Genomic DNA, 19,570 nt, shown 5'->3' with positions numbered 1-19,570 from the left:
ATGTTTATGAGTCCTGCCACACGATATGTCCTTCGCTACCTCGTAAAAGGCAATACATTCTTCTTTATGGAGCGCACAAATTTCCTATTCTCTTCTGTGTGTGAGAGCTACATTCCCATATGGTATTACATTTATGATGCATGACAAGGCTTACAATTCTCCATCTTCTCTGCAGCGCACTCTGAGTAACCACAGCTGTCCAAAAGTCATGGCTGTGACAACGGGGATCATTATACATTTTTCTTTCTGTGCGGCTGCCTCTCTGTATTCATCTCCACGCTTCTATGAAATCTGTCTTTATCCCGCCGTGTGAGAGTATACAGTAGCTACCAGGTGCACAATGACTCTGGATGGTGGTGTTGGAACGACTGCCCACTCTTGGACCTTTTCACCGACGTGCAAACTTGCATGCATGTGTGCACACATTCACAGTAACCCGCTGGTCCTGCCTCCTGTTTTATTGTCAATATCAGTCGGTTGAGGGGTTGATGGCTGTCGACAGGGGCTGGGTTGTCGAGCTAAAGATGATGGCAGCTCTCACAGAGATCGAATAGCTGAGGTTGAGACCCCTTGCAGGGTGTTATTAGGCTGTTATAAAATCTGATCCGTATCAGACCTTCACTGAAGCATGGGGGGTGGATCTGTATAGCCAGATACACTATACTGTACATATATCCTATAGCGTCCTTTTATCTTCCCCTCTACTTCCCTCTCTCACACAAAAACACACATTTTTCTTCAGTATTGGGCCAGCTGTACCTGTTTTTCAGTCAACACAGCCTGCAGTCTCCCTCCCTACGTGCATGAAGGAATTGCTTTATCATATAAGAATGGGCCCTTATTTTGTTTGTTTTATATTTCATGAACATATACACCTCAAGGCACACAGCATGCACTGCATCATGACTTTACCTGCTGTTAGGTTGTAGCTTCAAAGCTCCTTACAAGATACCTGAGTGCACACTGATCATTCTAGCACATCAGTGAGAGAACCTCTGTAAAAACATTCAGCTGTTAGTACAGTGAACGTACACACATGTAGTGTACACAATACGGCAGGAGAGCACGAACATGTGCATGACTCTTTGGTTTGAGTGATACACACATCTGTGTATTCAACAAGTCAGCAAGATGCAAAAAACCTCAGTCACGTGGTGGAAATTGAATTTTTTTTTTGTTCACAGTAGGCCTGCACAATTAATCATTAAATTGCAATCTTGATTCACCCCTGTTTGCGATTTCATTTTGAAATTACTTTTTTTATATATATATATATAATTTCTTTAGTTTTTTGGGCATTGGGCATTTTCGGCCTTTAGCTTGGAATGGAAATGGAATGAAAATGTATTTATTTGAAACAGGGACAATGTACAAATAAACATTAAACTTGTTAAACAAGAGAATATGTCTTGGGCCAGGTTATAGCAACAATTGCTAATTTCCACCTGTAGTCCCTGGGCAGGTATGACAAATTTAAAAAAACAATTAACTATTTTAAATAGAAATATCACAGGACTATAAATGACATAGTGTCCATAGTAATTAAAAACAAACCGTTTAGTAAAAACAGAAAAGGCATGAAAGGCAAGCAGTTAAAGAGTGTGCTAAGAAATCATTCTGTTTTTGATACTGTAATTCAATTGGCAATTGACAAACTCCATTTCTGTAGAGACTGAAGCTGTAGCTGCAGCATGTTGATTGACATGTTTTAATTATGTAAAGACAAGTTTAAGGAGTTCAGATAGAGCCTGTATCAGGGCCTTATTAAGTTCAATTTGTGTTATGTCACTATTTTTAGTAGCCTACTATACTTAAATGCACTTTATTTTCTTTATTCAGTGAAGCCTCTATGATTACAGGCTTTTGGTGAACGCGCAATGTGCTATAGGTGCCAAAAAAATGGTTGTCATGGTTCATGTGTGCAATAAACATTAGTGAGAAAAAAATCGTGGCAGAGAATCGTGATATCAATTCTAAGCTAAAAACATCGTGATTCATATTTTTCCCCGAATCGTGCAGGCCTAATCCACAGCACAGAGGAACAGAAGTCAACATTCAGGTGATTTCACTTTTGCCTGTATGCTTTTATTTAACATAGGAGGGTTTTGTGTATTGCAACCTTTTTTGCTCCAATCGTTATGACGCATCTTTTGGATTTTTTTTTTGCCATGCTAGTCGTGGGGTGATGTCGGTCCACCACTTCCATCCAGACTGAAATATCTCAACTATTGGATTCACCGCTATGAAATTCTGTAGACCTTCATTGTGCCCAGAGGATGAATCCTAATGACTTTGGTGATCCACTGACTTTTCATCTAGCGCCACCATGAGGTTGACATTTGTGGTTTTGAGTGAAACATCTCAACAACTATTGAACTGACTGCCTTGAAATTTGGTACAAACAATCATGTCCCCCTCAGGATAAGCTGTACTAACTTTGATGATCACTTTGATGATCCCTTAACTTTTTCTATAGCGCAATCATCTGATCAAAATGTTAATTTGGTCCTTTGGTTTAAGACCAAAAACCTGCAACACTATTGACATTCTCATCGGTCTCAGCTGTAATACGTGTTTAGTGATAACCTCAGTAGGCCGTGAGATATGCTTTGGACGGGCTAAAGTGTGAATGCAAAATCAATGTACACACAGCAACAACACAACCGATTTGTTTCTGTATTTGCCCAAATTGCAATAAAACATGCACACCAATATCCGTGTGTAATTAGTAACTTGATTGAAATTGAGCTGGGCCCTGTGGCTAGTTCCTGAAAAAAACACACTTTGAAATAAATAATAAAGTGCTGGCATTGTTATGGCATCTGCAGAGCCTGTAATGTTTATAACAAAGAGTAACAATTTAGTATTAGCTTTGAAAAAAGGGTGTCAGGTTGGCAATTATATCTATTTGAATGGAAGGAAGGAAAGAATAATTTGATTTTACGAGGTAAAATGCTGCTTTAATGCATGTAAAAATATGGATCATTCAAGTAAAACTATCCAGGTGCCATACGTGTAATAAGGTGTAAATGATATTTGGAATTGTGGTAACATGTGGGAGTGGCACAGTTATGTGTGTTATGTGTGAGACACAGGTTACATCTACTCATCAAAATGGAATCTGTCACACCTTCACACATATAAACATGCATATGGAGATTTCTCTGTTGCAGAGAGTTCAATATATAATAATAATAATAATAATGTCTTCTTATTCTGTGCAACGGTTCTGTCTGCTTTCTTTTCACTGTTGCATCTATTACAAAGTATTGAGACATCAGATCTGTTTACACGGTGCACAGATACAGCAGCTATTCAAACAACCAGGCTGGAGAAAGGCAATAGGTGGACATGGAAATTTTAGCATGAATGTGATCAGATTTGTGAGACAAAAATCATTTAAAGTGACTCTTAGAGCTCATTCTAAACCCCTTCTGTCATCTGTGAGGGAGCACGCTCTAATCCATTGTCACTGGGTGGATTAATTTGCATAATTCCACTATTGTGCTGTCCCAGATCTTTTTCTGTGTCCTCCTTCACATCTGAAAAGAGGAAGGAAAAAAAAGAAATCTCTCAAACCTTTGCTACTTGTTGCTTTGGAAACGGGGGTGAAAAAAAATGAAGAGAAGCATAGTAGGGCAAGAATGAGAGAACTGGCAGACGAGAAAGGACTCTGTGGTGCAAAGGTGTAGAGATGAAGAGGGCGTGAGGGTGGAGATATGAGCAGGAAGCAGAGAAATGGAGGACGAAGGAAGGTAAGACGGAAGACCGATTGAGAAGAGAGGAAACTACTGTTCAGTGAATGGAATACAGAGCAATTTTCTGTTACTTAAAAAGTCATTTATCTATGTTGACAGTCTATTAGTCACGTATTCGAGTGTGAACCCCCCTGCATACATCCCCCCCCTCCCCCATGTACACACACACACACACACACACACACACACACACACACACACACACACACTCACACACACACGATGTATATGTACATGTGTGTCACTGTTTGCTTGTTGTGTGTATGATGAGGCTGTATTGCTTTTTCCTCCTGGGAGGGAAGCTGAAAGGAAGAGAGACAGTGCTAAATTGCACAGACAAGATCAATATGTAGTTAAAGGGTGAGGCTGCGCCTTTCAGAGTGAACACTGTATAATATTGCATTAGACCTACGCGGTGTTAAATGGATTATTCTAAAAATGTGATGCGGAGAGCTTACCTGTCAAAGAATAACATTCAGGACTATCCCTCTGCTCAGTGATTACTGGGAGCAAAGGAGGAGGTAGTGCGACGTGACATTGTTTCAGAATGACAAAGACCATGTTTTAAATTGCATAATACAACTACTGCCTGGATTTTAGATTACCTTTTGCACGACCACAGTTTGTTAGGATTGGTAACAAACATTCTGATACCATTCTAACTAATACTGGAGCACCTCAGGGCACAGTTTTATCCCCCTTTTTATTTTCACTTTATACTGCTGACTACAGGCATAGTCAGCCATCTTGTTGGGTACAAAAATTCTCGGATGACACTGCTTTAGTGGGTCAACTTAATCAGGGTGATGATCTTGCCTACAGAAGAGAGGTGCAGTCTTTTTACACCTGGTGTGAGTCTAACTTTATGAAACTGAACGTAGGAAAGACCAAAGAACTTGTGATTGATTTTAGGAAGAAAAAAGAGACGGTCCTTCCAGTTACAATTAATGGGCAGTTGATTGAAATTGTGCAGTCATATAAATTTTTAGGTATACACCTGGACGAAAAATTAAACTGGAAGGAGAATACGAATGTCATAATGAAGAAGGCTCAGTCGAGATTGTTCTTTTTGAGAAAACTTAGGTCATTCAACATCAGCACAAAGCTCTTAAATGTTTTTTATCAAGGGATTTTGGCTAGTGTTCTTTTTTATGCTGTACTGTGCTGGGGGGGCAGTATATCTGTTGAGGACAAAAATAGGATAAATAAGTTAATCAAGAGAGCTGGTTCAGTTATTGGTCTTAACCCGGATGTACTGGAGGTTACTGTAGAGAAGAGGATTAGTTCAAAACTAAAAATTGTCCTGCTTTTTGAAGGCCATCCATTACACACTGTTCAAAGGACTCAGAAGCTCTTTCAGTGAGCGATTGGTAATGCCTCGGTGCTCTAGTGAGCGCATGAGAAGGTCTTTTGTTCCCGCAGCGGTTAGATATTTTAACCAACACTGTTAACCGTTGGATATTATTCTTGTCTTCTACAGTGTTTTTTTTTTTACATTCATGTATTGTGAAATTGTGTCTCTTTATTAGGGTCTATTAGTCTACTAATCCAGAATTATTTATTTATTTGTCTGTTAGTTGTGTATTGTGCTCGATTGCTGTATGGTTGGTGGCAAACCAGTTTCCCTATCGGGATTAATAAAGTTTTTCAATTCAATGTTTGTTCCCTTATCTTGACAAAGTACTTAATTTTACACTAACCATGATCTTTCCCTAAACCTAATAAAGTCATTTTTGTGCCTAAACCTAACCTTATACATAGCATTGTACATTTACTTTCATAAAACAAGTTTTAACAGTGATTTGTTAAGGCTTTGGAAGGCACAGACAAAAACGCATCATGTCCTCATCATCACACTTGTCTGTCTTCTTCTTCACCTTCGGATGTTTTTCTTCCGGTTTAGCACCTGCCGTATCATAGAAACGTCATCAACGCGCCCAAACGCTCGCTGTGAAGTCTCCGGCTGGGCTCAATCTGGACAATACGCAGACTTTGTAGGGAGCTGAACAGCATTTAGGAAGCGGCGGCTCAGGCCAACGCGAGAATGCGTGAGGCAGACTGCCGCAGACTGGGCTGGCCTGGACTCCGGGCTTCTGCGTGATGATTGGAGGGTCTGTCGAAAGCCTGCATCTCCTTTTTGATTGACAGCGATTTTTGTACTATAAAAAGTCGCTGAATCAATTCGAGCAGAGTTCAGCTCAGTCCCATCGCAGATTTTGCAAGTGTTGCTGAAAGACAAACTGCTGCAACCTATTTCTTGGTATTTACTCGCCGAAATTGCTAGCCAAGTTTCATCATACATTTCATACAGTTATACACCACATTCCTTATTTCATTTTGGTCTTGTCTTTGACTCGACATGACATGGTCTTGGACTTGACTTGGACGCAATTAAGTTGGTCTCGACTACAGCCATGGATACAGATATCTTAAAGACAAATATCTTAACACCTGGACAAATAAAACCAAAACTATCTGCATGGCTTATGCCACAAGAAGTAAGTGAAAATATGTTTTTATTTTTATTTGGGTGAAGCAAATGTATTCAGATTTAGTTAGACTAGCCAGGAATACTATTCATTGCCCGCAGCTGAGACCGCACACTGTTGAAAATGAAAACCCTGCAGAGCCGTGACCTCTGTCTCTCTCTCTCAGCTCTCCCACTGCCTTCATAAGCAAAACAGCATGTTCTACTACCTCCGTGATATATTAAACATAATCAGGTGTGCTAATGAGGTCATAATTAAGATAATTCATGCAGTAATTAGCAAATATTTCTCTGCCAACACACACCTCTAAAGACTCCAACCAACCAATATGATTACACAATATCATAAAAAATCTAAAACGACCCAACAAGTACTGCCTTGATATTGTGTTGGAGAGGTAGTTATTGGCATTTTGAGCGCTTGGTTTGTGTTATTTTTGCAATAGTTTGCATCACTTCTAAAGGTGTTGCTGTTATCACCATCACTTTATAATCACCATGGTAACACCTTCAAAAAGAACGATACTAAAGCAATAACCATAGTTGAGTTAAATAGTTGAACTAACTGCAACATCTCAACACACCTTTGTGCTTTACATTGGTAATAGCTGTAGACTACTGACACCTTTTTGTCACAGGCTTCATGTTCCTGATTCTTAACTATTCCGCTGATAAGCTCAAGATATTGATATATTGCAAATACAAGTTTAACTGTGAGAAAGCGACTCCTTAAATGGACCTTGACACGATCAGCTAGAGAGAACACATTATCACTTTGTTGGAGTTGTTGGCACTACAAAAACACTCAGTCCATTTGCAATTGGAGCTGCTAGTTGAATGTTTTGTATACTGCTCTTTGCTAATCCAAAAGAGAGTTTGTATAATGTTATTTAGCCAATCTGGGTTTCAGAAAAAAAAAGAGAGCGTGCAAATACCATTACATTCACACACGGCCAATTTTCAGTGCCGTGCGAGCCAAATGTTGCACTGTAGAAGCCCGGCTGTGTGTAGGAGAGAAGCGCTGCAACACTAGCAGGCTAATGTGGACAAACCATAGTGGAGTACAGTAAAGATTTTAGCCGATAGCTATTCATTCAAATATACCTGGATCGATGCGGACACTGATCTTTAGGATTGGCTTGGGACATCTCTAATATACAATGTTTTTATATTAACTATGGATTGCATGACTACTTGTATATGAAAGCGGTCACTTTTAGTGAAGAACCCACTGAGAATGATCACCTAACTCTGCTGTTCGCCTCAACTCTACAGAGCATTTCAGCATCTTTCCACTCATTTGGTGGGTTTTACGGCCCGCAACTTTACTGTTTTGATTCGCTCTTAATCGCCTTCATCAATGTGGTTTCCGGCAGCAGGAGAAGGTTGTTTTCAGAAAAAAAAGCTCTAAAGAAACACAACGCAACCTACCTGCCCAGCACCAGACAGCGGACAGAAAAAGTTAGAAACTAGCTGGTGAACATAGTGGAGAATTTAGTTTCCAATTATCCAGATATTTCCCTGGAGTTGGTGAAGACCAAAACCAACCAAGGAGAGTAAATATTTGACTGACAATACATAGTACTGCAGGTTTAAAATTAAATAAATTTGTAATAAGAAATATATTTTGCAATAGTTGTCTCCGAAGGTTTTTACTAATGTTTATTCATCCAAAAATACGACCGTGTATACTTGCTCATTTTTTCAGCAATGCTTCACATTCAAATACTAATCCTTGCAAGCTGTTGAGTACAACGGCAGCCTTGAACTGTGGCCAGTTCTGGTACAAGATTGGGCTTCAGTGTAGCCTGGGGGAGACGGTGAGAGGCTAAACCAGAAAATCTATTTCTCATAATTATGAATGAAAATGAATGTCCATAATTTACTGAGCAGAGCTGTAAGACACTGCAAAAAGGTCAGAGAAAGTTCTGCAGAGATGTTGATTGAAACTATAGATTAGATGATTATATACATTTCACACCTACTGTCTTGTATCAGGTACACCAGTGTTGGGGAGTAACGGAATACATGTAACGGCGTTACGTATTCAGAATACAAATTATGAGTAACTGTATTCTGTTACAGTTACAATTTAAATAGTTGGTATTTAGAATACAGTTACATTGTTAAAATCAATGGATTACATGACGATACTTCTCTGTTTCCCGAGTTTATTCACTCTGAATAAATTAAGGCAACTTAATGCATTTTCCAGAAGCCCCGATATGAAATAGAAAAAATAGCTATTTGCGTGATCAGTCACAATGGAGTCGGAACCGGCACGACAGAGACAGGCCAGCAATACGTTTCTATCTTGGAAATTCAAACAGCATTTCACATTAAAGAATGAACAGGGAGAATGAAATATAGCTAACTGTGCCGTGCAGCCTCTGCTTGCCAGCAACCAGCCTTCTTTCAGCGTCCAAATTACTCCACTTCCAACCTGAAGAAGCATCTTAAAGTAAGTTATTTTTTTAATTAGCCAAGGGTAGTCGTCTGCTGTAGTTTTATTGGTCACCTTGCTATTTTAACATTGACGTGCGACTTTACATTCTCCTAGGTGCTGATGTACTAGCTCCAGAGCCGTTTAAAGACTATAGCCCCGTTTGACATGCTAACTAACGTTAGCTAAAATTAGCTTGTGGTAGCTTAGACCGCGGTTAGATTTTTGTAGTATGCAGTTCGGGACTACCAATACAATAATCTATCTGCTTGTTCAGGTACACATTCAGCTAGTTGGAATAAAAAGAACACACCATTATAGGCCTGTTTAGTAAGCTGGATGTGATGGTCGCATTCCTACACTTATAAAACGCAATTCAATGTGGAATTAATCCTGAAGTAATCCAAATATTCAGAATACGTTACTCAGATTGAGTAACGTAACGGAATACGTTACAAATTACATTTGTGGGCATGTATTCTGTATTCTGTAACGAAATACGTTTTGAAAGTATCCTTCCCAACACTGAGGTACACCTACTTGTATCAGGTGCAATCTAGGCTTTAAGAAAGGGAACAAGGTGTAGTCACTTGTGGCTTTGTCACTTTGTTTTCAGTTGGGGAAGAAAAATCCATGGTTCAAAACTGTACCCATCAAAACATAAATTCAGCTGAACTGAATCCCCCTTCAAACCGTAGCCATAATCAGATCATCATTTTTCAAATACTTACTATTCAAAGGTTTGCATTTGGAGTTTCTGCAGCAAACACCAGCCTCGTATATTTATTCATGTGAGCTCTGAGCCAAACGGAATGGACCATCCATCAACGCACTCCGGTTAGAAGTGACTTTCTTCTGCATTCTTTTCTTTGCGCTGTTCAACACCTCCTCCCTCCACCAGAGAGCGGAGCGTGTTTGCTGACGCGTGAACGCAGTAGCCACGACGGAGCCCCACAGAAAAACAAATGGCATCCCTGGTCCCTAGTCAAAGCAGCTCATTGTTATTACTTCCACTGTTACACTCAGTGTTGTAACAACAGACTGGGGACTAGTTGTGATTGGTAGTTAAGACACATCATGCTAAGAACACCTGCTGGTTGATAATTGTCACCACGCGGCAAAGGCATACTATCAAGCGTTGTTACGTGCCACACACACACACACACACACACACACACACACACACACACACACACACACACACACACACACACACACACACACACACACACACACACACACACTATAATGGGCCAGTGTGTGTTTTCAATTCTCTTTGATGCTGTGGATACCCCCCGCTGTTCACCATATTACTCTGTTCACATCAAACAGGTTGTTCTGGGAAGAAAAAGGGACACGATGACATCTGCGGCTCACTATTCTGCTCATCCTGACGCCAGGCTTGTTGTTCAAATGAAAAATATGTCCCTATACTTTTTTTCTCTTCTCTCTTAGTCTCTTTACTCTCTCTGTTGCTCTTCCAGGGTTTCTCTTTTTGTGCTTTCTTCTCACATTATCAAATCCTTCCTCTTGCTCCTTGTTCGTCCTGCCTTTCTTGATTTTGTAACTGTTGCATTGGTTTTCCTTGCCCTTCTTTGCAAAAAAACTGGCTTTGTATACGTTTTCACACCATCCTGTTTTTGCTCTGTCTGTGTGTCTTTTTCTCATCTTTATTTTTCTCATAAAATGCCGTCCCCCTACCAATTTTTTCAGTCACTTGGGGTCTCATTTATAAACGTGCAGTCCGGCCATCTCATCCTCCTGCTCTCCGTAGTGGACTGTGTGATGGTGAGACAGCGTCGATTTAACTATTAAGACTGCATTTTTTTGGTAAGATTTGAGTTGGGTTTTACAAGGTGTTTATGGAACAATTATCACTCGGTACAAGCGCACATAACACTGCTGGATTTAATCTTCATGATAACGTGGATGATATGGAGTGAAAAAATGTGCGTGAGGCATCAATAGCCTACTTGAAAATATTATGAGTAATCGTTATTCCCACATTTACTTTATGCAGTCTGACTTCAGTTCACCACCTCACCATCTGCGTCGCCAATTCCCATTGTCTCCAAAATGTGCGTACGCATGGGTCAGAGGACCGCACATTCTCCCGTCAAGTTTTTATTTTATTTTTTTTTTATAAATCCCAACATTTGCATGGGAAGTCAGACTGCAGAAAGTAAATGTGGGAAGAATGATTACTCGTAATATTTAAGTATTGATGCCTCACACACGTTTTTTTTCACTCCATCTTCCACGTTATCATGAAGATTAAATCCAGCAGTGTTATTTGCGCTTGTACTGAGTGATAATTGTTCCATAAACACCTTGTAAAATCCAACTCAAATCATAAATAAAAAATTGTTCTTAATATTTAATCGGCGCTGTCTCACCGTCACAGAGTCCGCTACGGAGCGCAGGAGGATGAGATGGCCCGACTGCATGGAATACAGGATAGCATCAAATACCCTAGCATTAGATAACAGCAGTGTAACAGTGTAAATAACTAAATATCTGTCTTTAAAACTGCATATATCATCAAATGTTAAAGTCTGAAAATACAAACGTTTCTGATGGAAATGGCAGACAGCAAAGTGTTTTATATAAATATTGTAATCTTCAACTTTATCACTAAGGCTTGTTTGGATATAATATATTAGGGTGACCAAACATCCTCTTTTGCCCGGACATGTCCACTTTTTACCTACTGTCTGTGGTGTCCGGGGGGTTTTATAAATTCATGAAAATGTCCGGTTTTCACTGTTTTTCATGGGACCATTAAGCATGTACTTAAATTGACTGGCACTTTGCACACAATACTACGGTACTTTGTTGTGTGACATAATTCCCGAGAGGCTGCCTTGTGGGTGGCTCTGTGATGCGCGCGTGCGCAGGGAGCAGAGCAGACAGCGGAGCAGCATTGCACACAAAATGCCGAAGCATGTCCTGCTAAAGATTTCCCACCGTGGTCCGAAAACACAGGGGAGACACTTTGTTTCTCTCCCTATGACTCTAGAGTCGTATGTCCCTGCCAGAGTCATTAACCTACTGATCCGCATTCATGAGGTGCTTTGCATTGACTATTTATGGTTACAAAGGGCGTGTACAGGGAGGGATAAGAGGCTGATTCACGTATGCACACTTAATAGGGTAATCTGTGATTTATAAAGGGAACATTGCTTACAGATTACTGAAATGTTTGGACGTACGCCATTTTTGGCTTTTGGGCGTACGTACACTTTTAGTAAAGATCCTACGCACAGTTTTATAAATGAGACCCCTGGAGCTTGTCGCAGTATGCCACCCCATCATAGCTGGCCATCCAGACAGTCAGCGTGAGTCACAGTTCCCAGATGATAATGACCCTGTCCAGCTGCTGTGTAACCTGAGAAACACTGGGCTCCTCTAACCTACAGTCCGGCGTATGTGCCCGTGCACGTCTATTTTAGTGTATGTGTTAATGCATTTGTACAAATTCTTTATGTACAGGATGAAAGAAGGGAAAAAGAAACCCATTCCCCCTTGTGTTGATTTTTGTTATGTGTGCAAATGCATCCATGTGTGCACTGAATTCACTAACCTGAAGATTTGTACGGCGGTGTCTATGCATGAGCCTATTGGTATGGATAGCATGGCGTGATCTTGAGCGTGATCTGTACTCGCCACCTCCCAACCACCCCCTCCCATCCCATAACACAACCGCTACCTCCAAAGCCCCTCTAACCTTTCTCCTGCACATCCATCTGTCAATCATGTCCGTTGCAGCATAGCAACATAGGGACACTTGGTGCAGTGTTAATTGAACCCTCACAGTTTACATTGGAATAAAACATCATCCCTTATCGGTTATTCCTGAGGTAACCATTCTCAGAGCCATTATTAATCACAGCACACAGCTCGGGGAACATCTTTTGGCTGATAAAACATTTGGAAAAATGAGGTTGGAAAACGGTTGTAGTTACAGATGTATTGACTAAAAATTGACATACATGTATTAGTTTAAATCTTAAATGTAAAGCTGTTTCATAAAATAATACAATTTAAATGTCTCCTCGTTCTCAGATGATTCAGTGCAATTACGGTATTTTTCTTTTAAAGTGGTGTGAAAGACTTTGCATAAAAACACATTTTCCGATACTTAAAGGTCACACCTATTTAAGGCTTAGTTGTAGGTGGAACATTTTGCGTCTTAACACAAATTACATAACCAAAATCTTTGTTAAGTGTTATACAGATGGTCACTGAGGAGCTCTATTTGTGTGCACTTCCAAGTTGAGGAAGATGAGGAAAATGTATTTCAGTCTAGAGATCCCAGGATGTTTGGGTAATCAGACTCATGATGTTTGGGTTAAAAGCTTGTTCCTCTAGTCATCATGTTGAACATGTCCTGCATCACTCAAAGGGGGCATCAGCATACTTCAAAATAAGTGCTTGTCAGACCATCTAACAGCATCTGAAACCCCTTTCCCAACACCTTTTCTTTGGGGAATTGTGCAAGCTGTTCTTGACAATTTTTGTAACTTTCTCACACCAACAATCTAACAAGCACGCCCACTTTACCCACCTTCAAAGTGGCCATTCAGAACAGATATTAACACTTTGCCCTCAGACGTGTTCGTAGAAGTTGAACGACCTAGTTTGTTTCAAGCATACTGAACACTTAAACATAGCATGTGTTGGAAGCTCCTGAGCCCCAGTGGTGCTTTTTGGTAGATTATAAATGTGGAAAATATGTTATGAAAATAGGGCTTGGCGATATGGACGAAATCAAATATCACGGTATTTTTGAAAAAATAGCTCTATCGATACCCCAACGATATTGTAGTGTTGACTATTGGTGCTTTCACAAAATATTTGCACAATGAGATTTTTGATAAATAATCATCAGTAATGTAGATATAATGACTAAGTGGGTAAAGGCAAATAATAGAACAGTTACAACAGTCTGGTAAGTTCAGAAAATGACATCACTTTACTGTAATGCAGCCTTTAAAACCAAGAAAAGACAACACTTATGTCATATTACGATATCCAAAATCTAAGACGATATCTAGTCTCATATCACGATATCGATATAATATTGAAACATTGCCCAGCTCTACATTAAAATCAATTCTGATTATTGGTTGTTTGATATTTTGATTGTTCCTTTTGGATGCATGCAGTATCATGTTTTGTTTGTGTAGCTTGTGCTTATCAAATTATTCCTTATCAAATTGATTCTTTGCTTGATAGATGATGTTTCCCCTCGTCAAACTGGATCCCTTCAGGGTGAGCCCACCCGGTTGGTTCTTCAGGAGAATTTCTCTTGAGTGATCCACATTTAACAAAGAAATCTCTTGACGTCAAAATGATACGTAGTTTGGTTTAAAAGATGAGGAATACGATTTATGACTTTTTAAAGCAGAGTATTGCACAGTCTTGCATCATGCGCGGAACTGAAAACGAATGTAAAACACCAAATCAGAAGATCTGTCTGATTGTTCTGTGACAGGAGTGTGTTTCTTGGAACATCGCTGCCTCGCTCCATGTTCTCTAAACGAAATGATGGCACAACAGTCCAACGTCTGTGACAAAATGTCATGTCAGTATTTGTCTCCAGCTGCTTATCCGCTCCGCAGCGAGGATGGACTTAAGCGTTTCCTGCTCTGTACCTCTCTCAATCAATTCACTGAGAGAAGGTTAAGTTCTCTTCTCACAAGCCACCAGTTCCACCTTTTTTAGGGGAGAGCCTTGGATAGAGATCAGACTGCAATCAATTGACTGTCTGTGTCATTACAGGATTAGCTCTACCTACAGCATGGTCACATACATCTGGAAGCCTGCCCAATAATGGGCAGGTAATAGAGCAAGTGACTGCATGTCCCCCGGGGAAGATTAGTGCTGCATGTCCCACATTAAGTACACGACTAGGGAGTAACAAACAATGTGAACAGAAATAGTTTGCTCTGTTACAGCGGAATTTGTCACATTTTTTAGATTATTTTCAATAAAGAATAAGTCATGTCTTATTGGATTACTTGCATACATGACAGGGTTGGAAAAATAACTGTTTAGGTGATAAAGAATACAAATCCGTTTGTGTGTGTGTATGTGTATATATATATATATATATATATATATATATGTGTATATGTATATATATGTATATATATGTATATATATATATATATGTATGTATGTATATATATATATATATGTATGTATGTATGTATGTATGTATGTATGTATGTATGTATGTATGTATATATATATATATATATATATATATATATATATATATATATATATATATATATATATATATATATATATATATATGTGTATATATGTATATATATATATATATATATATATATATATATATATATATATATATATATGTGTATGTGTATATATATATGTATATATATATATATATATGTATGTATGTATGTATGTATGTATGTGTGTATATATATATATGTATGTATGTGCTAAGGTGTAAAAGTACCCTACATTTTGTACAGACATTCATAGTCCCCAGAGGATGAAGCCTAATGACTTTAGTGTTCCGCAGACTTTTCTTCTAGTCCCACCATTAAAGGGATATTTTACCTCTGGAAAGATGAATATGTATTAAATTGGGTCATTTATGTAGTATAAATGTGAAATTTTTTTAGAAGTTGGTGCCTTCTAGACCGAGAAAAGCCAGAAAATGTATTTTTGGCTCATGTGGATGAAAGACAACAACTTCCAGAATGCACTTGCTTCGCTTTGCTAAGAGTCCACTCCCAAGCCAGGCCTACCATTTACAGACATAATACACAGTGAGACAGTCAACTCAAGTGTGTTTTATTGTCATTTTAACCATATACACGAAACAACGTCTCGCCGTGGCTCAAATGGTGTTACACATTTAAAATATATAAAAACGACATACAAAACTACATTTAGTGTACACACATTATAGGCTCCGTAAAGTTCAGCTAACTCATTTGTAGCATCAGCTCTTGGTGGGATGTAAACACAGAGTATAAACACCACCGTGAATTTGCGTGGAATGTAGAATAGTCGGCATTTAACAGTCACAAACTTCTCCAGTGGTTAGCAGTAGTTGGATAAAAGCACCCCATTTCTGCACCAGTCCGTGTTAACACAGCCCATCTCCACGATTCTTACCCGACTGAGCGACATCTGCTCGGAGGGCTAGCAGGCCTGGTAGCTGGATAGTCCGGTACACTGTTGTTCAGCCATGTTTCCACAAAAACACAGCAGTCTCTGAACTCACGTTGGGAGTTTCGTTGAAGTTGGATGTAGTCCAGTTTGTTGTCTAATGAGTGGACACTTGCAAGCAGGATGGATGAGATAGGTGGCCGGCTAGTGTTAGCTTTCCACCTAGCTCTGACTCCTTCCCTTGTTCCGCGTCTCACCGCGTTGGATGTCCCCTTACCGAGAGAAATCTAGTCTCAGGGGGACATGAGGGAGGGAAGGCACAGTCATTTGAAAATACTACTGGGTTTCTACTGATACAAAGCTTAATGCTAATCGGTGAAGTATCCCTTTTAAGTTGACATTTTGGCTCTTTAGTGAAATGTCTTGCCAAATATTAGCTGGATTGCCATTAAATTTGGTACAGGCATCCATGGTGCTCAAAGGGTGAATGAGTGACGGACTGACTTGTGATCCCCTGAATTTTCTATAGCACCACTGCAAGGTTGACATTTGTGTCTTGACAACTATTGAGTGAAATTTGGTACACACATCCTACTAGGATGAATAGTAATAACTTGACATCCTCTGACATTTTTCATCTGGTGCCATCATCAAGTCAAATTTTTAATTCATGCAACACTTTGGCTGCTTAACTAAAGAAAAATAAAACACTATTTAGTGCTTATTAAGAAATGTTAGCATGCTAACAGGCCAAACTAATTTGGTAAACATGTTAAAAATTATACCTGCTAAACATCTGCAAGTTAGCATGCTGATGGTAACATTAGTTCAAAGCATCACATTGCTAAAGTACAGCCTCACAGAGCTGCTTAGTCTTGTTACCGTTCAATAATTCGTGATGGATTGAATTGCGACCTACCTTCTCTGGCAACTGGATAAATTAAGCTGTCTTGGTTGTAACAGTGGACAAATGTCACAAATGTCAGCTTATACTGGATGTTTTTAGGAAATTGACTCATGCAAATGCGCTCTTTGTCAGTGACAGACAGGCACGCATGCACACGGACAGATGCAGACAGATGCACAACTTTCCAATAACTACTATGCCATGTTCAAGCTAGTCCTTAGATAATGGTGTTTGTCCTACTCCATTTCTGAACTTGAACAGGCCTCATTCCTCTCAATAGTTCCTCATTATCCAGCCTGCTTGTGTTTGAGTTTGATTGATTGTTCATAAAACATGCATGACCCTCATGAATTATTGTGAGAGAACATCCAATAAATTGTTTTAGATGGCTTATTACAACAGTGTTACTAGTCTGGCATATTACATTTTTTGCAATCCTGTAAATCACAGAGGCGATTTGAAAATAACCCATTAAAGGCATCATGTTGACATTTATCCACTCAACAACATAACCATCTTTGTCACAGCTATTTTTAATCACGGAAAATTTTGTCATCAATCACATTCCATTAGGCCCTTTAAAAAGACACAGACAGAATCAGAGGAGATGAATCTGCAGGGTTGGGAGGGGAGTTTTATGAATATTATCAGGTTAACAGTGATTAATGTTATGAGGTTATAAAGACACAACTGTAGACTTCTTAACTTTTAACTGGATTTTTCCAAAATACTATAATACATTTTAATGTAACAGGAAAGTGTAATGAAAGTTAGCAAAGTCAATACAAAATTACATAAAAAAGCATTTCAGTTCAGTATTTTTACACAATATTGCATTTTGAAAGATGCAAGTACAAATCTGTCGTGAGGATAAACAGTGAGTTATTAAATTCACCCAAAAAAAATCTAAACCTCTATAGAACATCTCTTGGTAAAGGCTTCATTTTGCCCAATTTCAACAGAATTATTGCTTTCATTTATCATGCGGACACCTGTCTGCAGCGAAAAGTTGAGTTTAGACAGGTTAAATTTAGATATTACCGCACCTTTGATCTCTGTCAATGGACATAGAACTGGTCATGCGTTTGAGTTGTGTGACCCTCTTTCACCTCCCCTGTGTCCCATGGGTGAAGTGATGAGACCGTGGGGGGGAGGAGAGGAGGAGGTAGAGGGGACAGAAGAAAAGGAAAGCTGAGGGGATGCTCACCCAGCCGCCTCCGACCTTTAGGTCCCAAAGGAACACGAGTCAAACTTCAAGAATAAACTTGAAAGACTGTGTGACTTGGGCAGCAGAGCAGCCACAGGGATTTCTAGCAACACACTTAAGTGGGAGTTTAAAAGTGGCCCCTTCATCCATGTTGTTAGGGAGCACTTCACTGCATTGCCTCAGATCTGACTTCAACTTATGTTAAATTGATGGTTGAGGGACCAGATGTGGATAATTACGCTGCTAAACAAGAGTTGTGTGTGTCATTTGCTTTGGTTAACTCACAAGTTTTCCTTTACAGGCGTAAAAGTTTTCTTGAGGTTTAGTACAAATCTCCAATATTTGATAAGGACGCATTCTTTTAAGGTAAAGCAAACTGATTTGTTGTGCCTAAAGTGAATAGGAACTGTTGTTGTTGTTGTTGTTGTATAAGACTATTCTGAAAGGCTGTCAGCTTTGAAGGTCCACAGAGTTTTTACACACTTTGTCTCGTTCAGTCCTTGAATTCAAATGATTTTAATGACTGGAAGGCACAGGGTTAAGTATCGCTTTACACTCAGGTTCCAACATCAGATTTTTTTCGAACCACAATTTCATTTGATTCAAGCTCATTTATTCACATTAAGATTCAAGTGTTGTAGTGAATGTGGCTCTTGCAAGCATCGACATGAAAAGAGTCCTAGATGAAGAGAGCGGAGCCATGGAGAGAGTTGTGTACATTCACCACCTACCTGCACCAGCCGCGTTTGATCCGAACCCCACGCCTTTGAAGTGTGTATGCCTTTGTGCTGGGCCAAATAGGGCTGTGTGTGGAAAAACCTTGCATGCAAATGACGTCATCATTTACACACACACACACACACACACACACACACACACACACACACACACACACACACACACACACGCCAAAGTGCAACGTGCACATTCATGTGCACATGCATACACACAGTCACACCCACACAGATGGGAAACTAAATGGGAAAATGTTTCTATCACCCACAGATATATGGCTTCAAAATTGTACCTCAGACCTTTTTCTTTTTTGACTCTGGACTATTTCAAATGGCAATGCAAATGAACATTCTCCCGTCAAGTTTAAAAAAAAATATATAAATCACAACATTTGCATGGGGAAGTGGCGTACGCACAAAACGGGGCTGAAAATGTGCGTATGCCACTTCCCACGCAAAGGTTGTTAAATGTGCGTACGTCACGTTTATACATGAGACCCCTGGTTGTTTATTTTGAATGATGTTGGTTTCATAGGTTTGCAGGGAGCCTCCACAATAAATATTGTTTTCCCCACAGTTTATACGAGTCAGTTTTACAGTGGCATGAATTGACCAAAATTTGTGCTTTATAAAGTTGACATAATTACCTCAATAGCAGGGCAACACTGTTTACCAAAAACCAAAACCAAAACCAGCAGCAACTGTAAATATACTGACAACCCAGACTGATCTCATAAAGTGGCGTATGTATGACACACCAGTTCGTATGCCGTTTTTGTGTGTTATCAAGACGCATAATCGCTTTTTAGCATGTTTATCAACGCCATTCGGCCGCCATTGACCTACATTACATGTGAATTTTTGCTGTAGCGAGT

The sequence above is a fragment of the Perca flavescens genome, chromosome 1 (genome assembly GCF_004354835.1).
Source record: "Perca flavescens isolate YP-PL-M2 chromosome 1, PFLA_1.0, whole genome shotgun sequence".
NCBI classification, from domain to species: domain Eukaryota; kingdom Metazoa; phylum Chordata; class Actinopteri; order Perciformes; family Percidae; genus Perca; species Perca flavescens.
This window is presented reverse-complemented; position numbering follows the sequence as displayed.